The sequence below is a fragment of the Sus scrofa genome, chromosome 1 (genome assembly GCF_000003025.6).
Source record: "Sus scrofa isolate TJ Tabasco breed Duroc chromosome 1, Sscrofa11.1, whole genome shotgun sequence".
Classification (NCBI taxonomy): domain Eukaryota; kingdom Metazoa; phylum Chordata; class Mammalia; order Artiodactyla; family Suidae; genus Sus; species Sus scrofa.
Genome location: NC_010443.5, coordinates 85,241,410 through 85,263,501, shown reverse-complemented (window position 1 = coordinate 85,263,501; position 22,092 = coordinate 85,241,410).

Here is a 22,092-nt window from a genome sequence, read left to right as displayed (position 1 = left end):
TTGCTGGGTCATATGGTAGTTCTGTATTTAGTATTATGAGGAATCTCCATACTGTTTTCCATAATGCTTGTACCAATTTTATCCCTATATTTTTAGGTAGTTTTTTCCCCTGGCTTGGGTAGTTTCCTCACACATATTTGTTGATCAGTATTCAACTGAATACTTAAGATAGACCCTCTCTGAAACTTGAGATCTTTCTCTATGACTCTTATCTGTGATACTGCTTCCTGTGTATCCTAGCTACCTTGTTCTCCCCAGAATTTCAGCTGTCTTCTCCTCTTAAGAAGTTTGCCAGTTGCTATATGGGTTCCTTCTCCCCACATTGCAACTTGAAAAGTCTCCCAAATTAACAGCCTGGGGCAATTGTAGTTCTTAGTTGTCTTTTCCCATCTCTTAGAGATAAATATTCTTCATTGTCTTATAAAACTTTTCTCACTTACTTTTTCTATTTTGGTTGGTTCAAGCAAGATAATAAATTCAGTCTTTTTTACTTCATCTTGGTGAGAAGTAGAAGTCTGGATAGCTTTATAATTGGCCAATAAATTCCAGTCTAAATATCCCTTAAGAGAAGGAAAATATACATTGTTATCATTCTGTCTGAAATTTACTCACCCCTAGAAAACACCAGGGTTCTTGCTTATTAAAGTAATGATGGTAAACAGTTTTTTTCTTAGAAACCTTAAAAATAATTTGTCTCATACCATTGACTTAAAAGAAATCAGGGTGGAACAAATGAGCATCAGGCAAGAGGCTAATGATGAAAATCTTAATATATTTAGCCTGTCTCCCCTTTTTGTCTGGTTTTCATGCTAATCTGAATTTTTAGGAGCTTCCAAATCTATTTGAGAGAGAGATATTCTTCTGCTCCTTTTAACTCTTGATATGGATGAGATCTAAGGTAGAGAGATCTAATAAAGTTAAGATGAGCTAAAAATATAAAAAAATGATTTGCATCAAATAGACTGCTTGAAGCCACAATCAACTTTTGGAGGATTATCTGTGAGACTGCATTAAAACAAGCTCATACTACAGAACGTTTTAATTATTAATAAGACCAACATCTCCCCATACTATAGAAATATTCGTTGTCTCATTTTGCCTTGGAAGATGAAGTGAAAGTGGTATGTCTGACATTTGAGAGAAGGCCTTTTATAAAGGGGCCAGTAATGCTACAAGTAAGGTAATACTGTGGAGATTGGGGAAGAAGTTAAAATGGTAGCCCATCTAAGCCACTAAACAGAATCCTAAACTCATCTCTTTCTAAAGCAAGAGCCCCTATGCTGTGGCCATAAAATAAGTGTGGTGGATGGTAAGGTTGTGGTGTGTTAATGTAAATGTTTTAATTTGCAGGTCTTTTTTTGTTTGTTTGGTTGGTTGGTTGTTGTTGTTGTTTTTGTTGTTTTTTGGTGGGTTTTTTTTGTTTTTTTTTTTGCTTTTTTAGGGCACACCCACAGCATATGGAGTTTCCCAGGCTAGGGTTGAATCAGAGCTGTAGCTGCTGGTCTATGCCAGAGCCATGGCAACATGGGATCCAAGCTGCATCTGCCACCTACACCACAGCTCACAGAAATGCCAGATCTTTAACCCACTGAGCAAGGCCAGGGATAAAACACCTCCTCATGAATATTAGTCAGGTTCTTTACCACTGAGCCACAAGGGAATTCCTTGCAGAGTGTCTTTTGCTACTTGGATTCTGTTCTAATCATCTGTTCTTGGTCTGCTCTGTGAATAAATACTTGACTTTTTCCTTTGTCCATTTCATTATTTATGTCTGAACTTTTCTCGTTACATTTGCCTGCTTACGTCAAAAGGGTTCAACTTGGGATATGAATCTTTCAGGTTCAGATTTTGTCAGAACCATAGAAAGGTGCCGTCATTTGAGCACTGAACGTGGAAGGTGGGGTGGGGGGGTGGTGGTGGTGGAAGGTGAATGAGTGCCTTGAAATGTAAGCTCCGACTTTGGACTGTGCAAGGAGAGCCTGCCTCGGGCACTGCTTTCCAAGTTTGTCCCTCCTACTGAATCTGTGTTTTGAATTATTTTTCCCCTAGATGTGTTAGTTCTTTTTTCCAAGTTGAACCTTGTTTTATTTTCCTTACTAGGGCCTATTTTATTATTCCAACATTTCCCATTTTAGTATCATCTGCAGAACTCATTTAGGCCCTGTTTACTTCCTTGCCGAGGTCTCTGAGCCATAGAGTGGGACCAAGCCTGGAGGCAGGCTAGCCTTTCCCTCTTCTGCATGCCGCCCTGGCCACGCACAGTAGCCCACAGAAACGAGGATTTCATCTGCTAAATGACTGCCCCATGGGAGGGATTTTCTCAGGCTTCCCTATAGAGTAAAACCGAAGTGGAAAATGGAAACTGTAACCACAAGATGCTTGCCTTTGCTGCTTGGGAAGAAAGCAAACAACATTTTTTTATTAATTATCATTCAATGCATGTCCAGACCTTGGATAAGTGGCACAGGGGATATAAAAAGGGGCATGCCTTGGGCACCTCCTTTGAGGAAGATATGACCTAATTTAGGAAAACAAGCATACATGCATACAAACATACGCACATATACTTTTGCAATGATGACTTACAGCACACCTTTGCAGAATGGACTTATCTGGAGAATGAAAAACAGCCACATGGATCATGAAGTTCAGCAAAGATTTGGCAGAGGAGGAAGAGTTTATATCCCAAGTATTTATTCATATAGTAATGTAATCCTGTTCCAGGTATTTATTGAGCATCTACTGAATGAGGAATTTTCCTAAGGAAGAAAGGAACAGACAGAGCTCATGCTGCTGCCAAGCTTTCCACTGACAAGAAACTATGAATCACAGTATAGGACGATAGGAGTTACCAAAAGTTTTCCTTCTGGGATGGTGATTTTCCTGATACTAAAACCCAGCTAAGTATGCTCTGATTTGCCTGGGTCGTTAGACTGATAACTTGTTGATTCATTTAGTCACTTATTTGTCTTTTAGGATTAAGTAGAAAATGATTGCTCCATTGTTCCCTGGTCTATGTTTCAGTAACTAGCATAAGCCTAAGAAAACAACACAAAGATGTTTGAGTTATATGAAAAAGAGGTTTTAATCAAATGTACTGGCAGAAGGAGAGACCAAGTTGAGGACTTGTGTAGAACTCTGGTCTCCCTCTGTGAAAAGGAGTGTGGGTATGCAAAAACTATCCATGGCTGTCTCTCCATTGGAAATGTCTGAATAGCATGGTTAGTATTCAGAAAAGTACAACAGCAGTAGCAGTAGCAGGAGTAACAGTTTATATTCAGGTCATACTCCATATGCTGAGCCCTTAGTTAACAATTTTAAATTGAATAATCTCATTTAATCCTCTGAACAGTCCCATTAGATAACTACTATTATTTTCCATATTTCACCTAAAGTGATGAGAGCTTTAGAAACTAACAACATCCTTCCTAGATAGTAAGCAGTTGAGCATGAACTCAAACTTAAGCAACTGGAAGTCCAAAATAAAAATTCAAGAAGTAGGCATTTCCATGAGACCAAAGAGGTCTGGTTTTGCACAATGGCCGAAGGCAATGGCTCTTAACCTCAGATGCACATTAGAAATACTTGGGGAACTTAAAAATACCCTTGTTAATCCAATATAATCAGAATTTCTAGGAGTGGGTCCCAGGCATCAGAATTTCTAATGGCTCCTCAGGTGGCCCTAATAGCCAGCCAGACTTAAGAACATATGTCTCTAGGTCTTGCCCTGAGCAGAGGAGAAAAACAAAATATATTGCAAACAAAGACTGGCGTGAGGTGGTACACAAAACAGAAACAGACTCACAGACTTAGAGAACCAGACACAGAGAACCAAAGGAGTGGAATGGAGTGGGAGTTTGGGGTTAGTAGATGCAAACTGTTAGAATGGATGAGCAATGAGGTCTTACTGTACAGAAGAGGGAACTATATCCAATTTCTTGGGATAGAATATGATAAAGACAGTGTAAGAAAAAAATGCATATATATGTATGACTGGGTCACTATGCTGTACAGCAGAAATTGGCACAACACTGTAAATCTACTATACTTTAATTTAAAAAACTCCAAAAAACAGCAAAAATAAAAGCAAACAAAAACAGAGACAACAATAAATACATAGATTTTATCATAAAACATATATAATCTTTATAGTGATGCTCAGGATTCATATGTACATGTGAGGGTAGCTTCTGAGAGCTGAAACCTGCCCTGACATCCTGCCATGGTGTATTGTCCTACAACAGGCAACATTCACACCATGTAAACAAATTATGACCTTCAGGCAAGTGCTCTAAGAAGTCACATGTTCTATGCTTTTCCTTGCTCCAAGTCTGCTGACAGAAATGTTCACATCAGACTCCATGGTTTTCTACAAAATTATTGAAAATACCTTTTATGAAGTAGAAAGAATGGTCACTTCATTTGGAATATGGGGAGTCTAGAAGGTCAAAGACCAGAAAACCAGCTGAAATTCCTTTAAATGAGCACAGAACACCCCATCAAGGACATCCCAGGGTTTTCCATTTCCTACCCTCAGCACACACATCAGAGATACATACTACAAATACACATGTAAGAGTTCGTATATGAAAAAATTCATTAATAATCCATGATAAAAAGTTATCCTTACACCCAACTCCCTTAATTTAGAATTTTAAAGAAAATTACAATCTCTTCAGTTGGCAGGTAGGTGGAGGAATTATAACCTTCCATATCCAGGAATATACTGGAAATAAGGAAGCAGGCAGGAATGCTTCTGCATTGGGGTTACTGAATTTTAAGTTTTACCAAATCCTTTTGGAAAAATTTGCTTGGTAAATCAAAAATTAAAATCTCATGTCTTGACAGAAGTAAGGGTTGAGGGATCATTTCTGACAAATATATCAAACTTATCAAATAATGTGAAGTGCAAAAGGTCTTTTAACGTCATTGCAGGCTTAAAAGAAAATTTTCCTCTTAAAATTTAATTTAATTTTCCTCTAAAAATATAGCCCTGCGTTCATGTGTGTTCAGACTACACGTTTCCCTAAATGCCACAATCAAATTTAACATTTTCAAAGATGTCAAATAATTCATTCCATTGAATTATAGTTTTTTGGATTGCACAGCCAATGCTTTTACTTGACCATTGAAACTGGTTCATGGAGTATTATTTTAGGCCAGCTAAATCTAATGACCTTTCTGGTTCTCCAAGTTCCAAGCCACAGATTTTAGGAACAGAGACCAATGAAATGTGTAGCCTCCATTCCAGCAGGCAAAAGTAGCTAGGAGCTTTTCCTGTGGCTAGTAAAGACCATGTTTCTTAATAAGAAAATGACTGTTTGAACACTGTAACACATCAAATCACTTCCTGGCTGTGCTTTACATGTGGCTTTTGATTTTATCTGATATACTGACTGCTTCCTTGTAACCTCTGGCCTTCATCTCTTTCTGCATTAGAAATCTTCCCTTAACCTCTTTCTTCCATCAATTAATTCAGCCCCTTTCTTCCTGTTTTTGATCAAAGTGACTGTTGATGGTCTAATTTCATTTAATATGATAATCTCTAGGTCCATCCATGTTGTTGCAAATGGCATTACTTCACTCTTTTTTTTCTTATGACTAATATTCCATTGTATGCACTACATCTTCTTTAGTCAGTCATTGAAAGACAAACATCATGTGATATTATTTATATGTGGAATCTAAAAAAAGGATACAAATGAACTTTTTTGGCAGAAAAGAAAGAGACTCACAGACTTTGAAAAACTTATGGTCACCAAAGGGATAGGTTCCCAGAGGAGGGAAGGACTGGGGGTTTGGGATTGGCATATGCACACGGAGGTATATGGAATGATTGGTCAATGGGATTCTGCTGTACAACACAGAGAACTCTATCTAATAGTTTGTGATAATCTACGTGGCAAAAGAACCTGAATGAGAATGAGTGTGTGTGTATGTATAACTGAATCACTTTGTTGCAGAGCAGAAATTATCACAGCTTTGCGATTCAACTGTACTTGAATAAAATTTTAAAAAATGAAGAAAAATTGATTGTTGCAAGGGAATGGAGGATATAGGAAATGGGAGAGCTAATAAAAATGGAAATTTCCACTAAGGAAGCTGAAAGACATCTTTGCTATTTTAATTTTGCTCAGGGTCCTAATATTCTGTGCCTCAGGTGTCAATTGCCGATGCTTTTTGTTTACTGTCTGTATCATCCCATTTTGGGACTCTTTCCTGCCATCAATCTTTTATAGGCCATTCTACCATTTCTTCATATAGTCTCCAGCACTGTTTTTCAGTGAAATAGAGGGACTGAGAAACTGAAAAAGGAGAGGAGAATGAATAAAGCAGAGATGATACTTATACAGATGTATTTTCTCTCCCCCTTTCTTTATCAGCTGTATTTAGTTTTTGACTTCTCTCCTCTTAAACACTTTGGCTTTATTCTCCTAAGAGACCCCCATTTTATATTCTATTACAGTTTATTAAAGGTGTGTACTACAGTGAAGATAACAGTGTAGGGCCACTCATAACTAATTGAGATGCTAACTTACAGTGAAATGGATGAATTTTTTTTATAATTATCCTTTAATACATCAACTAACTGGATGCTGTGGCAGTTACTCTGCGGTATATACACAAGTAGAACAAGTTACGCAGTGAGAGCTTACAGTTTTCTAGTTGGAGTTAGTAACAAATTGCAATTCAAGCATCATACAGGGAAGTAGCGTGTTGTAATGGAAAGAATATTGCACAAAGTGACTAGTCAGGGAGAACCCTAACATCACCATTGCCCACTGGGAACCTGTTGTTGGCTGAACTGGAATGCTCACAAATTCATATGGGGAAGCCCAACCCCCAATGTAACTGTATTTGGAGGCGAGGGATTTAAAGAGTTAATTAAGGTTAAAAGAAGTCATAAAGACAGGGCCCTAATCTAATATTATGTATGTCCTGATAGGAAGAAGAGACCCAGGAATTCACATGCATAAAAGAAAGATCTTATGATGATGACACAGTGACAAGGGAGGTCACTTCAAGAAAAGGCGAGGGAGTTCTCAGGGGAAACTAGCCTCGCCAACACCTTGATCTTGAACTACCAGCCAGCAGCACTATGAGAAAATACACTTCTGTTGGGAAGTCACACAGTCTGTGGTATTTCCTTGTGGTAATCCTAGAAAACTAATACAAGGCTCTTGAGCAAACCACTAGAAATCTTCAGCAACCACCACCTCTGTCCCCACATCCCTCTGACAATTCCTGGTCATTTCTTCCCGACCTCTTTTCCAGGAAACATTTTCTCTGCCTGTGTCTTAAATTGTTGGAGGGTTGCAGGAATCTGCTCCAGATCATTTCTTTCCTTCTTTCTTTCTTTTTGGTCTATTTTGGTCTTTCTAAGGCCACACCCATGGCATCCGGAGGTTCCCATGCTAGTGGTCTATTTTGAGCTGTAGCTGCCAGCCTATATCAGAGCCACAGCAACACCAGATCCAAGCCTTGTCTGCAACCTTCACCACAGCTCATGGCAACCCTGAATCCTTAACCCACTGAGCGAGGCCAGGGATCAAACCTGCATCCTCATGGGTGCTAGTCAGGTTCATTAACCACTGAGTCACTATGGGAACTCCTGCTCCAGATCTTTTCAGTTGTTACATTGTTCTGCAAGATCCTGCCCATTCCCATGGCTTCAGTAACTACTCATCTGCTGATCAATTGTTATACCCAGATTTCTAGACCAGAGGTTTTCATTTTTGTTTTCTCTGCTTTCTTTTAAATTTCAGCTTTATCGAGGGATCATTGATGAATAAAATTGTAAGGTATTTAAAATGTAAGATATTTGAAGTATGGTCATTTGATATATGAATATATTGTGAAAATGTTCCCCCCACCTAGTTAATTAACACATATATTAACTCACATATTTACCTTTTCTTTTTGGATGAGAACATTTAAGTTCTACTTTCTTAACAAACTTCAGTTGTGCAATATGCTCTTATCAACTGCAGTCACCATGTTATATGTTAGATCCTTGGATCTTATTCACCTTATTATAGATGAATGTTTGTAACCTTTTACCAACTTTTCCCTATCTCCCAATCTCTAGCCCCAGCAACCACTTTTCTAGTCTCTGTTTCTCTGAGTTTGGCTTTTTTTTTTTTTTTTTAAAGACTCCACACATGCAACATCTGTCTTTCTATGCCTGGCTTATTTCACTCAGCATAACGCCTCAAGGTATGTTTACGTTGTCACACATGGCAGAATTTCTTACTTTTTTTTTTTTTTTTTTTTTTTTTTGGCTTTTTAGAGCCACACCTGAGGTGTATAGAGCTTCCCAGTCCAGGAGTTGAATCAGAGCTGTAACTGCTAAACTACACCACAGCCACAGCAATGCAGGATCCAAGCTATGTCTGCGACCTACAGCACAGCTCACAGCAATGCCGGATCCTTAACCCATTTAGCAAGGCCTGGGGTCAGACCTGCATCCTCACTGATGCTGGTCGGATTCGTTAACTGCTGAGCTACTACAGGAACTCAGGAATTTCTTACTTTCTCATGGCAGAATAATATTCCATTGCGTGTATACATATATATGTATATGTACGTGTACGTATGTATGTGTGTATATATATACACACACACACTTATGTATATGTACATATAAACATACATATGTATGTGCATAATGTTTCATTTGTGAATATTATGCAATATTCATAGTGATATATAAGATACAAACATTTCTCAAGTATGGTAGTGATTTGAAAATTTGGACCCATCAATCTACAGTAATGCTGGGAAAGCACTAACGATGGAATTTGACTTTCCTTTCAAATACTTTCTATTTTTTATGCTCCAGTGCTTTTCTTGCAAAATGTACTTAGTATTCATTGATTCTTGCATTCCTGAAAATCTTCCCAGAGACAAGATTTCCAGATTCTACCTTAACATTATCCGTTGTAAATTTTACTGGATATTTTCATAATATTTGGATATTTATGTATTCCTGACCTTGTCTCCACACAGCTTGCCTGATTTAATAGAATAATGAATGGTATTTGGAAATGGTCTTGGAGGTTATCTTAGAGCAATCTCATCTCCAGTTACATGACTTTCCAACCTCATCCTGAGTACTTTCAAGGACTTGGCACTCTCCATTATCTAAGGACATTCTTTTCAGAGTTGAAAAGATTTTTCTCTTATTACTCAAAAATTACCTCTGTGTTCCTAACATTTAGATGTTTTAACATCTAGAATTTTATCCCATAGCAAAAACTGATTGTTCATAAAACGATACTTATAATTTTTAAAATTAATTCAACCAATTAGAAGAATGTATTTGAAATGTTTGTCACCATGATTTTTCCCTAATTTGTGCATTTTTTGTAAATCTTTAATTAATACAATGAACCAATGCACATTATTAGATTGTGGCATTTCACTTTTGTTTCCCCCCACCTGTGCCCTTTTTATGTCAATATAGTATTGCTTTATGTATATGATATTTCCTACCTGGTGTTCTGCACTCTGAACTAAAAGTCCTTAGTTCTCAAGTGGGTTCTATTACTTAGCTTTTGGATTTGGCCATATCCTGCCTATTCTCAGGACACACTCTGGTGACTAAGTGATGATTCTGGGACCACAACCTTGGACACAGTGATTTAGCTAGGAGTCTAGATGTCATGACAAATGTTGGGTTCCAATTCCAAATACAGAGTCAAATTAAAGTGCTGTTAATTTGGGGTTCTGCAATTTGTCTCTAGGTTTCTGAAACCAAGTGAGAACTTACTGGTTACATTAATTTTCTCCTTTTGGGCTTACCTACCTAAGGTAATTTTGAATCATAATTCTATTGTTCAAAAAGTAAAAATGCTTTTTAGCCAAGGGTGATTAAAATGTGAAACAAGATCAAATCTTACAACACACTGGAGGTGAACATTCTCCCGATCTACACACCACTAATTATTAAGGCACTGAAAAGTTTTAGAATCTGACACACATTCTATAATTCTAGCCTATTAAAAAAAATTCTACAGAGGTCTTATAACTAACAGTCAAAATGCCTTGCCTAAATAAATTCTGTTATATCCGATTTATTGCCTAATCAAGCATTGAATGAATTTAGTTTACTCTGGTTTGTCTTAGTGAAAAAAAAGAGTGATTTTACTTATTAATAGACAATTCTTTGTATTGTCTTAATATTACAGCCTCTTCCCCTTCACTGCTTATCTTCTTGCTTCAGGAATAGTTACAAATCCTTTTATATTGTACGTAGTATGTTTTACAAGACTCTGTTCTGAGCTTTAGTCTCATGGACGCTATTCTTAAAGGTGCATGTCGCTCTCCCATGTTTATTTCTCCTTCAGTGATTTTCCATCCATCTGTGGCATATATTCTTTAAAAGGATTAACTTTGATCAATCTGATACATTTTTAATACCTATATTTATTTATAATATCCTGAAAGCCAACACTCGAGTTCTGGATCAGAGACAGTATCATAACTTACAGAAATAACTGCATTTGTTCCCCATGTCCTATTATTCCCTTTGCAGGAGGATGCACCCAGGGCCAGATGGACCATGTACATGCAAAAGGATTTTTTGTACTATGGGAGAAGAAGCCCAAAACTATGAATGTGGGAGTGTATATAGGCTACACAGCATTCTTCTGCAAGAGAGAAAGAAATCTTTGCTTCCTCATGGTTTAAAATCCTTTGGAATGTGAAAGGATAGCTCTGGGTTTCATCCTTTGAAATGTAAACAAACAACAGGGAAGAAAATCCTTTAAATCGCTCTAAAATCTCTCACTTTTCAGTTATCTTTTAATTTTCAAGACTTATCCTTTAATCCACTTTGCAGTTTTTCTTTTTTTTTTTTTTTTTCTGAGCGCTCTAACCATGCAGAAACATGAGAAAAACTTGTTTCCCTATGCTCTCTATGAGATCTTTAATCCTGTGTAGGGAATTTCCAACTAAGAAAAATGTGCCTATACCTTTTCATTGTAAAATGTTTAAATCAGTAGGGAGAAGATCTTTCATCTGAAGAAATAAATGATAATCAAAGGGAAGAAATATTTTTGGTATATGTGGAAAGAATAAGAGAACATGCAAGTTATATTCTTTGTCCAAGTGAGATTCTTTCTTACAAAGTTTTCATTTAGGTCAGGAACAGCCTATGTTTCTGGATAGCAGGTTCTTGCATCTCCTAGAGATGTGAAGATCCAGGTGGTCCATTTTGGGCCCAATGATGCTTAATGATACATATGGTATGGGACCCTTCTCCAGTTGTCTACTGCACACCTCTTATTGTCTTATCAAGATTACTATGATTGGAGTTCCTGTTGTGGCTCAAAAGGTTAAGAACCTGATTAGTATCCTTGAAGATGCGGGTTTGATCCCTGACCTTACCCCATGGGTTAGGGATCCTGTGTTGCTGTGAGCTATGGTGTAGGTCACAGATGTGGCTCAAATCCTGCATTGCTGTGGTTGTGCTGTAGGTCAGCAGCCGCAGCTCCCATTTGAACCCTAGCCTGGGAACTTCCATATGCTGCAGGTGTGGCAATAAGAAGAAAAATAAATAGATAAATAAAAATAAATGATCACATTTAGAAGGCAATTCAAATTTAATAACTCTCCTTTCTTGATTTGTCTCCACCCTACATCTATAGCACCATCTTTTCCAATTTCCTCACCGTGGTTTAGTCACAATAGCCTACTCTGAGATGTTTAAAACAACAAAGCAAGATTGCTCCCCTTTAAGACTTCTTATATACATTTGTTTTGCCTGAAACTTTCCTTAAAGTGAGATTCAGTTCACCCCAACTACTCCAAAATGTCTTCCACTTTTCATCTATCAAATCACAAGTTATAGGTTATTTGACTGATTATCTCCCAACCAAAAATGTGTCCCCCCTCCCAAATTACAGTTTTCAAAGGGAAGTAGATTTCTTCCCATCTCCCCTGAAGTTACGTAGAGCCATGTGACTAGTTTCCACCAAGGGACTATTAGCAGACATGCCATATGGTAAGTCAAGGTTTAGCAGCTAAAGTCTTCCCCCACATTCCTCTGTTTTCTCTGAACATTTTCATAGGTTGAATTAGGGTAACCCTCAGATGTCCTTGGAAGCAACATGTTGACAATGTCAGCGGCTTCATCAGAATGAGTTCTTGAACAATTGTGCAGATACTACGATCTTATTAACCTGTTCACTTACCCAATACTTTTACGTGAATAAACGTAATCCTCTATTATGTTTATATTAGTTTACATTTTGGATTCTAATGTTTAAGACAGCTGATATAACCTTACTAGTAAGGAGAAATATTGCCTTCAACCACTGAGAAGTCTGAGCATGTGTCTACAAAGTTTGCAGCCCTAGAAGAGATTTGAGAGCAGAATGTTAATAGCTCTGGTAACTGTTTATTTACTGCATGTAGGAAGATACTACACAAAAACAATGATCCTGGTCAAGAATTTTCTGATTCAGGAGTAGAAACAAAAGGATGAAGAATGTTGAAACAAACAGTAAGAAACAAAACTTAAGAACATAAGCAACAAAAGTTCATCAGTGTTTTCACTGAAAAGAAGAACTTAACTTTGAAAGTTTTAATTAAAAATTCTTCCTTCCCACTCAAGTTTGTCACTTCATATGGCCTCAAGGTGGCTTATGTGAAGAGAGACCTAGGGGCATGGAAGTGAGGAGACAAATCTTACTTGAGAATTATGTCTAGGAAAAATTTCAAGTTATAGTTACTGGCACCTGGTATTGATAAGAGGCAAGTAAATCAGAAGCCCAATGCTTTTGAAAGCTTGTATTTTCAAAGAAACATGAGCCTGCACTAAAAGGGTTGTTAACTAGTCATGCCATAGTGTGATTTCTTAGCTACCAGATTTACATATGTAACAAATAACAGAGTTGTGAAATCATTGCAGCCCTCAAGAGGGACACAATCTCCAGCAATCCTCTTTAGATTTGGCTCTGGAGGATAATATCTGGAGAACAGAGGTCCTTCCAGATAATTGTATCTAGGTCAAATAAGCACTCTCTTTCACTGCCATGGTGGAGACTTCCATGATAACTGCCTATTAGGTTGCTATGATTGTTATAGATGAGTGACCACTGTATATTTTGACTTCTTCAACATTTTGAATGGTAGTTTTTACTGCTGTCCTTTGTTTTGCTTTATAAAATAGGCATGTGAGGCTGGAATATGCACATAGTTGGCATCTTGGTGCATAGGTCATTAAAGCATGAGAAACCACCTCTGAAAATGATGGCAAAGATAGTGAAGCATCTATAAACCTTGAACTTTGTACTGTATGTAGCCAGTGGATTGGATTTTGAGTTGCCTTCTTGAGGACAATGTCTAGAGTAATACTTGATGGTAAGAGAGTAGAGATTGTAGAAGAAATGGCTACTGTCCACCAAAAACATGTTTCCTTTTTCATATTATGAAATGTATATGGGAAGCACAAGACAGAATTTCCCAGGCTTTCTTACATCTGAGATCATGTGATCAATTCTTTTTTTTTCATTATTACTCAATGAATTTATTACATTTATAGTTGTACAATGATCATTACAATGCAATTTTATAGGATTTCTATCCCACGCCCGCAGCACCTCCCCCCACTCCGAACTGTCTCCTTTGGAAACCATAAGTTTTTCAAAGTCTGTGAGTCAGTATCTGTTCTGCAAAGAAGTTCAGTCTGTCCTTTTTTCAGGTTCCACATGTCAGTGAAAACATTTGATGTTGGTGTCTCATTGTGTGACTGTCTTCACTTAGCATGGTAATTTCTAGGTCCATCCATGTTGCTAAAAATGCTGTTATTTCATTCCTAATGGCTGAGTAATATTCCATTGTGTATATGTACCACATCTTCTTGATCCACTCCTCTGTCATTGGACACTTAGGTTGTTTCCATGTCTTGGCTATTGTAAATAGTGCTGAAATGAACATGGGAGTACATATGTCTTTTTGAGTAATGGTTTTCTCTGGATAGATACCCAGGAGTGGGATTGCTGGATCAAATGGTAGTTCTATGTTTAGTTTTCTGAGGAATCTCCATACTGCTTTCCACAGTGGTTGCACCAATTTACAATCCCACCAACAGCGTAATAGGGTTCCCTTTTCTCCACACCCTCTCCAGCACTTATTGTTTGTAGACTTTTGGATGATGGCCATTCTGGCTGGTGTAAGGTGGTACCTCATAGTGGTTTTGACTTGCATTTCTCTGATAATGAGTGATGTTGACCACCTTTTCCTGTTTTTTTGGCCATTTGTATGTCTTTTTTGGAAAACTGTTTAGATCTTCCGCCCATTTTTTGATGGGGTTGTTTGTTTTTTTGTTATGGAGCTGCAGAAGGTGTTTATAAATTTTGGAGATCAATCCCTTGTCAGTCAATTCATTTGCAAATGTTTTCTGCCATTTCATGGGTTGTCTTTTTGTTTTGTTTAGGTTTCCTTTGCTGTGCAGAAACTTTTAAGTTTAATTAAGTCCCATTTGTTTATTTTTGTTTTTATTGTCATGACTCTAAGAGGTAGATCTGAGATGTTGCTGTCATTTGTGTCAGAGAGTGTTTGACCTATGTTTTCCTCTAAGGGTTTTATAATATCTGGTCATATATCTAGGTCTTTAATCTATTTTGAGTTTATTCTTGTGTGTGGTGTTAGGGGGTGTTCTAATTTCATTCTTTTACATGTGGCTGTCCAGTTTTCCCAGCACCACTCATTGAACAGGCTATCTTTTCTCCATTGTATATTCTTGCCTCCTTTGTCATAGATTAGTTGGCTGTAGGTGGGTAGGGTTTTTTTTTTTTTTTTTTTTTTTTTGTCTTTTTTCTTTTAGCCATTTCTTGGGCCGCTCCTGCGGCATACGGAGGTTCCCAGGCTAGGGGTCGAATCAGAGCTGTAGCTGCTGGCCTACACCAGCACCACAGCAATGCAGGATCCAAGCTGCATCTGCAACCTACACCACAGCTCATGGCAACACCGGATCTTTAACCCACTGAGCAAGGCTAGGGATTGAACCTACAACCTCATGGTTCCTAGTTGGATTTGTTAATCCCTGTGCCACCATGGGAACTCTGGGTAGGTTTAATTCTGGGCTTTCTATCCTGTTCCACTGATCTATATGTCTGTCTTTGTGCCAGTACCATATGGTTTTGATGACTGTTGCTTTGTACTATATATGAAGTCTGGGCGCCCAATTCCTCCAGCTCCATTTTTCTTTTTCAGGATGTCTTTGGCTATTCTGGGTCTTTTGTGCTTCCAAACAAACTTTAAAATATTTTGTTCAAGTTCTGTGAAAAATGTCCTTGGTAATTTGATAGGGATTGCATTGAATCTATAGATGGCCTTAGGTAGTATAGTCATTTTGATAATATTAACTCTTCCAATTCAACAGCATGGTATGTCTTTCCATCTATTTGTGTCATCTTGGATTTCTTTCATCAGTGTCTTATAGTTTTCAGAGTACAAGTCTTTTGTCCCTTTAGGTAGGTTTACTCATAGGTATTTTATTCTTTTGGATGCGATGGTAAATGGGATTGCTTCCCTAATTTATCTTTCTGATCTTTCATTGTTAGTGTATAGAAATGCCATTGATTTCTGTGTATTAATTCTGTATCCTGCAACTTTGCCAAATTCATGGATGAGCTCTCACAGTTTTCTGGTAGAGTCTTTAGGATTCTCTAGGTATGATATCATGTCATCTGCAAATCGGGATAGTTTTACTTCTTCCTTTCCAATTTGGATTCCTTTTATTTCTCTGATTGCTGTGGCTAGGACTTCCAGAATTCTGTTGAAGAGCAGTGGTGAGAGCAGACATCCTCCTCTTATTGCTGATCTCAGTGGGAATTCTTTCAGCTTTTCACCCTTGAGAATGATGTTTGCTGTGGGTTTGTCATATGTGGCCTTTATCATGTTGAGGTAGGTTCCCGTTATGCCCACTTTCTGAAGGGTTTTTATCAGAAATGGGTTTTAGGTTTTGTCAAAGGCTTTTTCTGCATCTATTGAGAGGATCACATGGTTTTTATTCTTTAGTTTGCTAATGTGGTGTATCACACTGATGGATTTGCGGATATTGAAGAACCCTTGCATCCCTGGGATAAATCCCACTTGATCATGATGTACATTCCTTTTAATATATTGTTGGATTCAGTTTGCTAGTATTTTGTTGGGAATTTTTGCATCAATGTTCATCAGTGAAATTGGCCTGTAGTTTTCTTTTTTTTGTGGTATCTTTGTCTGTTTTTGCTATCAGGGTGATGGTGGCCTCATAGAATGAGTTTGGGAGTGTTCCTTCCTCTGCGATTTTCTTGGAATAGTTTCAGAGGATTGGTGTTAGCTCTTCTCTAAATGTTTGATAGACTTCACCTTTGAAGCCAACTGGTCCTGGACTTTTGTTTGTTGGAAGTTTTTTTAATCACATTTTCAATTTCAGTACTTGTGATTGGTCCATTCATCTTTTCTATTTCGTCTTGGTTTAGTCTTGGAAGTTTGTACTTTTCTAAGAATTTGTCCATTTCTTCTTTCTTTTTTTTTTTTTTTTGTCTTTTTGCCATTTCTTGGGCCACTCCCGCGGCATATGGAGTTTCCCAGGCTAGGGGTCGAATCAGAGCTGTAGCCACCAGCCTATGCCAGAGCCACAGCAACGTGGGATCCGAGCTGCGTTTGCAACCTATACCACAGCTCACAGCAATGCTGGATCATTATCCAACTGAGCAAGGGCAGGGACTGAACCCACAACCTCATGGTTCCTAGTCGGGTTCGTTAACCACTGCACCACGATGGGAACTCCCTTGTCCATTTCTTCTAGATTTTCTGTTTTATTAACATATAGTTGCCTATTGTAGTCTCTTATGATCCTTTGTATTTCTGTAATGTCCGTTGTTACTTCTCCTTTTTCATTTCTAATTTTATTGATTGGAGTCCACTCTCTTTTTTCCTTGATAAGTCTTGCTAAGTGTTTATTAATTTTGTTGATCTTTTCAAGGAACCAGCTTTTTGTTTCATTGATCTTTTCTGTGGTTTTCTTCATTTCTATTTCATTGATTTCTGCTCTGATATTTATGATTTCTTTCCTTCTACTAACTTTGGTCTTGTCTGTTCTCTCTCGAGCTGCTTTAGATGTAAAGTTAACTTGTTTATTTGAGTTTTCCTTGTTTCCTGAGGTGAGCTTGTATTGCTATAAACGTTCCTCTTAGAACAGCTTTTGTTGCATCCCATAGGTTTTGGAGTGTCGTATCTTCATTGTCATTTGCTGCTAGGTTTTTTTTATTTCCTCTTTAATTTTTTCAGTGATCCATTGGTTGTTTATTGCATGTTGTTTAGGCTCCACGTGTTTGTGTTTTTTGCAGTTTTTTTCTTGTTGTTGATTTCCAGTCATATAGCATTGTGATCAGAAAAGATGCTTAATGTGATTTCAATTTTCTTAAAGTTACCGAGGTTGGATTTGCAGCCCAGGATGTGATCAATCTTAGAGAATGTTCCATGTGCACTTGAGAAGAATGTGTATTCTGTTGCTTTTGGATGGAATGTCCTATAAATATCTATGAAGTCCATCTGGTTTAATGCTTCATTCAGGGCCTGTATTTCCTTATTGATTTTCTGTCTGGTTGATCTGTCCATTGCTGTAAGTGGGGTGTTAAAGTACCCCACTATTATTGTGTTATTGTTGATTTGTCCTTTTAAGATTGTTAGCAGTTGCCTTGTATATTGTGGTGAACCTGTGTTGGGTGTGTAGTTATTTAAAATTGTTGTATCTTCTTCTTGGACTGACCCTTGGGTCATTATGTAATGACCTTCTTTGTCCCTTAAGATATCCTTCATTTTAAAGTCTATTTTGTCTGTTATGAGTATTGCTACTCCAGCTTTCTTTTGATCCCTGTTTGCATGGAATATTTTCTTCCATCCTCTCACTTTCATGTGTCCCTGGAAGTGAAGTGGGTCTCTTGAAGACAGCATATATATGGGTCTTGTTTTTGCATCCATTCAGCCAGTCTATGCCTTTTGGTTGGGGCGTTCAGTCCATTAACATTTAAGGTAATTATTGATATGTATGTTCTTATTGCCATTTTATTAATTGCTTTGGCTTTTTGTTGCTCTTTTATCTTTCCTTCTTCTCTTGTTCTCTCCTCTTCTGGTTTGATGACTATCTTTAGTGTTGTATTTGAGTTGATTTTTCTTTGTGTATCAATTGTAGATTTTTGGTTTGCAGTTATTCTGAAGTTTTCATATAAGCGTCTATATGTATATGAGATTGTTTTAAGTTCTTGGTCTCTTAATTGCAAGTTCATCTCCAGTGTCCTGCATTTGTACCCACCTCTTCTCATGATTTCTGATTTCGGTGGTATAATTGTGCATGGATGATTTCGTATTTTTACCCTATGTATACCTTTACTGGTGAGCCTTGTCATTTGTGGAATTTTTGTTTCCTGTTGCTGTCTTTTCTTTTCTGCCTAGAGAAGTTCCTTTAGTATTTGTTGTAAGGCTGGTTTAGGGTTGCTGAATTCTCTCAGCTTTGCTTATCTGTGAAGCTTTTGATTTCTCCTTCAAATCTGAATGAGAGCCTTGCTGGGTAAAGTCATCTAGGTTGGAGGTTTTTCCTTTCATCACATTAGTATATCATGCCACTCCCTTCTGACCTGCAGAGTTTCTGCTGAAAAATCTGCCAATAACCTTATCGCGGTTCCCTTGTTTGTTATTTGTTTCTTTTCCCTAGCTGCTTTCAAGATTTTCTCTTTGTCTTTCATTTTGGTCAGGTTGATTAATACGTGTCTCGGTGTATTCCTCCTTGGGTTTATTTTATGTGGTGCTCGTTGTGCTTCTTGGATTTGAGTGACTGATTCCTTCCCCATGTGAGGGACGTTTTTGGCTATTATCTCTTGGAATATTTTTTCTGTCCCCTTCTCTCTCTCTTCTCCTTCTGGCACCTCTATAATATGGATGTTCATGTATTTGTTGTCCCAGAGTTTGCTGAGACTCTCTTCATTTGTTTTCAATCTTTTTTCTCTTCTCTGTTCCACATCCATGATTTCCACTAATCTGTCTGCCACCTTGCTTATTCATTCTTCTGCCTCCTGTATTCTGCTGTTGGCTTCTTCTAATTAATTTTTTATTTCAGTTATTGTATTTTGCATCTCTTCTTGCTTAAGTTTTATATCTTCTATCTCTTTGCTCAGGGTTTCCTGTAAATTATCCCTTTTTGCCTGAAGTTTATTTCCAATGTCTTACATCATCTTCGGCATCAACAGTCTAAAGTCTTTTTCCTGGAGGCTGAGAATCTCCTGATCACTTAGCTGTTTTTCTGTTGTTGTTGTTGTTGGGTTTTTTTTTTGTTTGTTTGTTTTTTTCTTTTTCCCTCATCTGAGTTATAGTGCTCTGTCTTTTCATTTTTATAGGTTTTTGGTGTGGTGACCTTTCTACAGATAATAGAGTTGTAGCCTCTCTTCCTTCTGGTGTCTGCCCCTCTTGTAGCTGAAGTTGGTACAGGGGCTTGCTGTAGTCTTCCTGATGGGAGGGACTGATGCCTGCCCACTGATAAGTAGAGCTGATTCTAATCCTTCTGGTGGGTGTTGCTTTGTCTCTGGGTGAGATTAGAGCTGGCTATGTGCCTGGGGGGGCTTTAGGCAGCATGTTTACTGAGAGGTGGGGCTGTGATCCCACATGGATTGTTGTTTGGCATGGGGCTTCTCAATGCTGATGGGTGGAGCCAGGTTTTCCCAAAATGGCCACCTCCAGAGAAAGGCACACTGCTGATTATGCCTGAGAGCTTTGCTTCCAATGTCCTTCCCCCACAACAAGCCACATACCCCCCAGTTTTCCCAGTAGGTCCTCCAAGAACTGCAGTCAGGTTTTACCTGGATTCCTATGGAGACTTTGTTTTGCCCTGGGACCCAGTGCACGTGAAAGTCTGTGTGCACCTTTTAAGAATGGGGTCTCTGTTTTCCCCAGTCCCGTGGAGCTCCTGTGCACAAGCCCCACTGGTCTTCAATGCCAGATGCTCCTGGGTCTCTTTCTCCCAGTGCCAGATCCCCACAAGTGAGAGTTTGATGTGGGGCTCAGAACTCTCACGCCTGTAGGTGATTTTCTGTGAACCAGTTAGTTTCCAGTCTGTGGGTCTTCCCACCCAGGAGATATGGAGTTGTTTATATCACATAATCACCCCTCCTACCTCTTGATGTGGCCTCCTCTTTTTCTTCTGGAGTAGGGTATCTTTTTTAAGGTTTCTGGTCTCTTTGGTTGAAGATTGCTCAGAATTTATTTGTAAATTTTGCTGTTTTTAGGATAGAGGTTGAGCTTCAGTCCTCATGTGAGCAATTCTATTCAATACAAGGTGAATAGATGAAATTTGGGTCACTTCCAAACCTGGCCTGTTAAATATCCTTGGACTTATCCATCACTCCTCACCACTATTTTTCTACATTTCAGTCAGCCAGAAGCCACATATTGATGATGATAGACGTTTTTTTCAATTTAGTTTGGAAAGATGGCATAGAACAGGGCTGTTCTGCTGACAAATCTTCTGTTCCATGTTACACAAACAAGAACTATGTTTCTATTTTATTGGAGTAGTTCTACATGTGTGAATCTATTTCTTCAGTATTATTTCTTCAGAGACTATTTTAATTCCTGGTCACATGGAAAATGATCAGTAAATATTTTTGGAATGAGTTAAATAATGCATAATGTTAAAAAAATAATCTCCTCGTTTGAGGCTTGACCTTCAACATGACATTTCCTTACCTAAAATTTTAACTAAAGTTGATTCACAATTTAGAGGTATTCTTCCCTACCCAAAACACTTCTATTTGTTATGTATACTCGGTCAAGTTTCTGTTTTGCTTCCAAATCCCTATATAATTAACCTAAGTTTTGACCTTTTCCTAATTTTATAGGAAAGGTCTGGATAAGTTCTCAGAAGTGTTACTGTCACACACACAAACAAACATGCACACACACATATATCACAGAGAAACAGAAATCCTGGAATTAGCAGGAAAATAAAAACCCTCTTGGATTTACTAATTTATTATTATTACCCTCTGAAGAAAATTAACATACTGTTAGGTAAGTGATGAAGTGATGGTCTTTCTTTTAATATGATAAACATTGAAGGTTGTTGACCGTATTTTTACTTTGATAATTTATTATTTAGTTCTTTACAAAAACATCTAGGCTCTTTCTCATTTCACTCTTTTTGCTCAAGACAGCAATGAATTGGCCTCAGGAATTGGAAAATGGTTTCCTTTTCATCTTTAGTACTGTGTTTGGTTCAGTGCATTTCTAGAGTCTATCACTTTCACCATATGGGCTCAGAACTTTCCTAATAACTAAAAATATAGGAAATGAACAATATAGTTCAAAGACATAATGTATTGTTACGTAAGATCCCAAACTCATTTCTGCTCAAAAACCCATGAGATTTATTTTTCATTACAGCAAAAATACTGCTTTCAACAGATCTTCTATTTCAAGCTCCATACAAATTATCATGTCCTTACCATCAAAGTTTAAGTGATCAAAGTTGACCATGTGGCAGAATTCTTGTAATTCAAGGTTTCAAAAAAAGCAGATCTCAAGTCTCTGATTTTACACAGTGTCTAAAATAATCATGCAGCTTAAGATGAATTAGTGGAATATATGCCAGTAAATTAAAGCTCTTTATGGGATGTTCTGAGGGTTTTGATACAGCATAAGTATCATGGACTAGAGATTCATTCTTTCATTTTTTTGTGTGTGACTTGTTTAAAGCTTTTCACTGAATACAAAATCTTCATTTTAGTACAATCCAAAAAAAGCTCTGAAAATATATGTTTCTAAAAACTATTTCATGGAAACAAAAAAACATTATTGAATTTTGAGATAGCTACCTTGCAAAAAAAAATCACTTTCTTGGCAGGCCTGTGGAAGATGATGAAGTCATAGATTTATATGAAAAATAGCTTAATGTAAATATTACAAATTTCAGCTATAGAGAATTTTTAGTGAAGTTCTGTGAAACACCTAGAATCCAGTAAGTGATTAACTCCCCCAGTTTGCATGAGACTGATCCTGAGGGCCTTAATATCCTCCTCAGTTTGACTGAACATAATGATATATTTT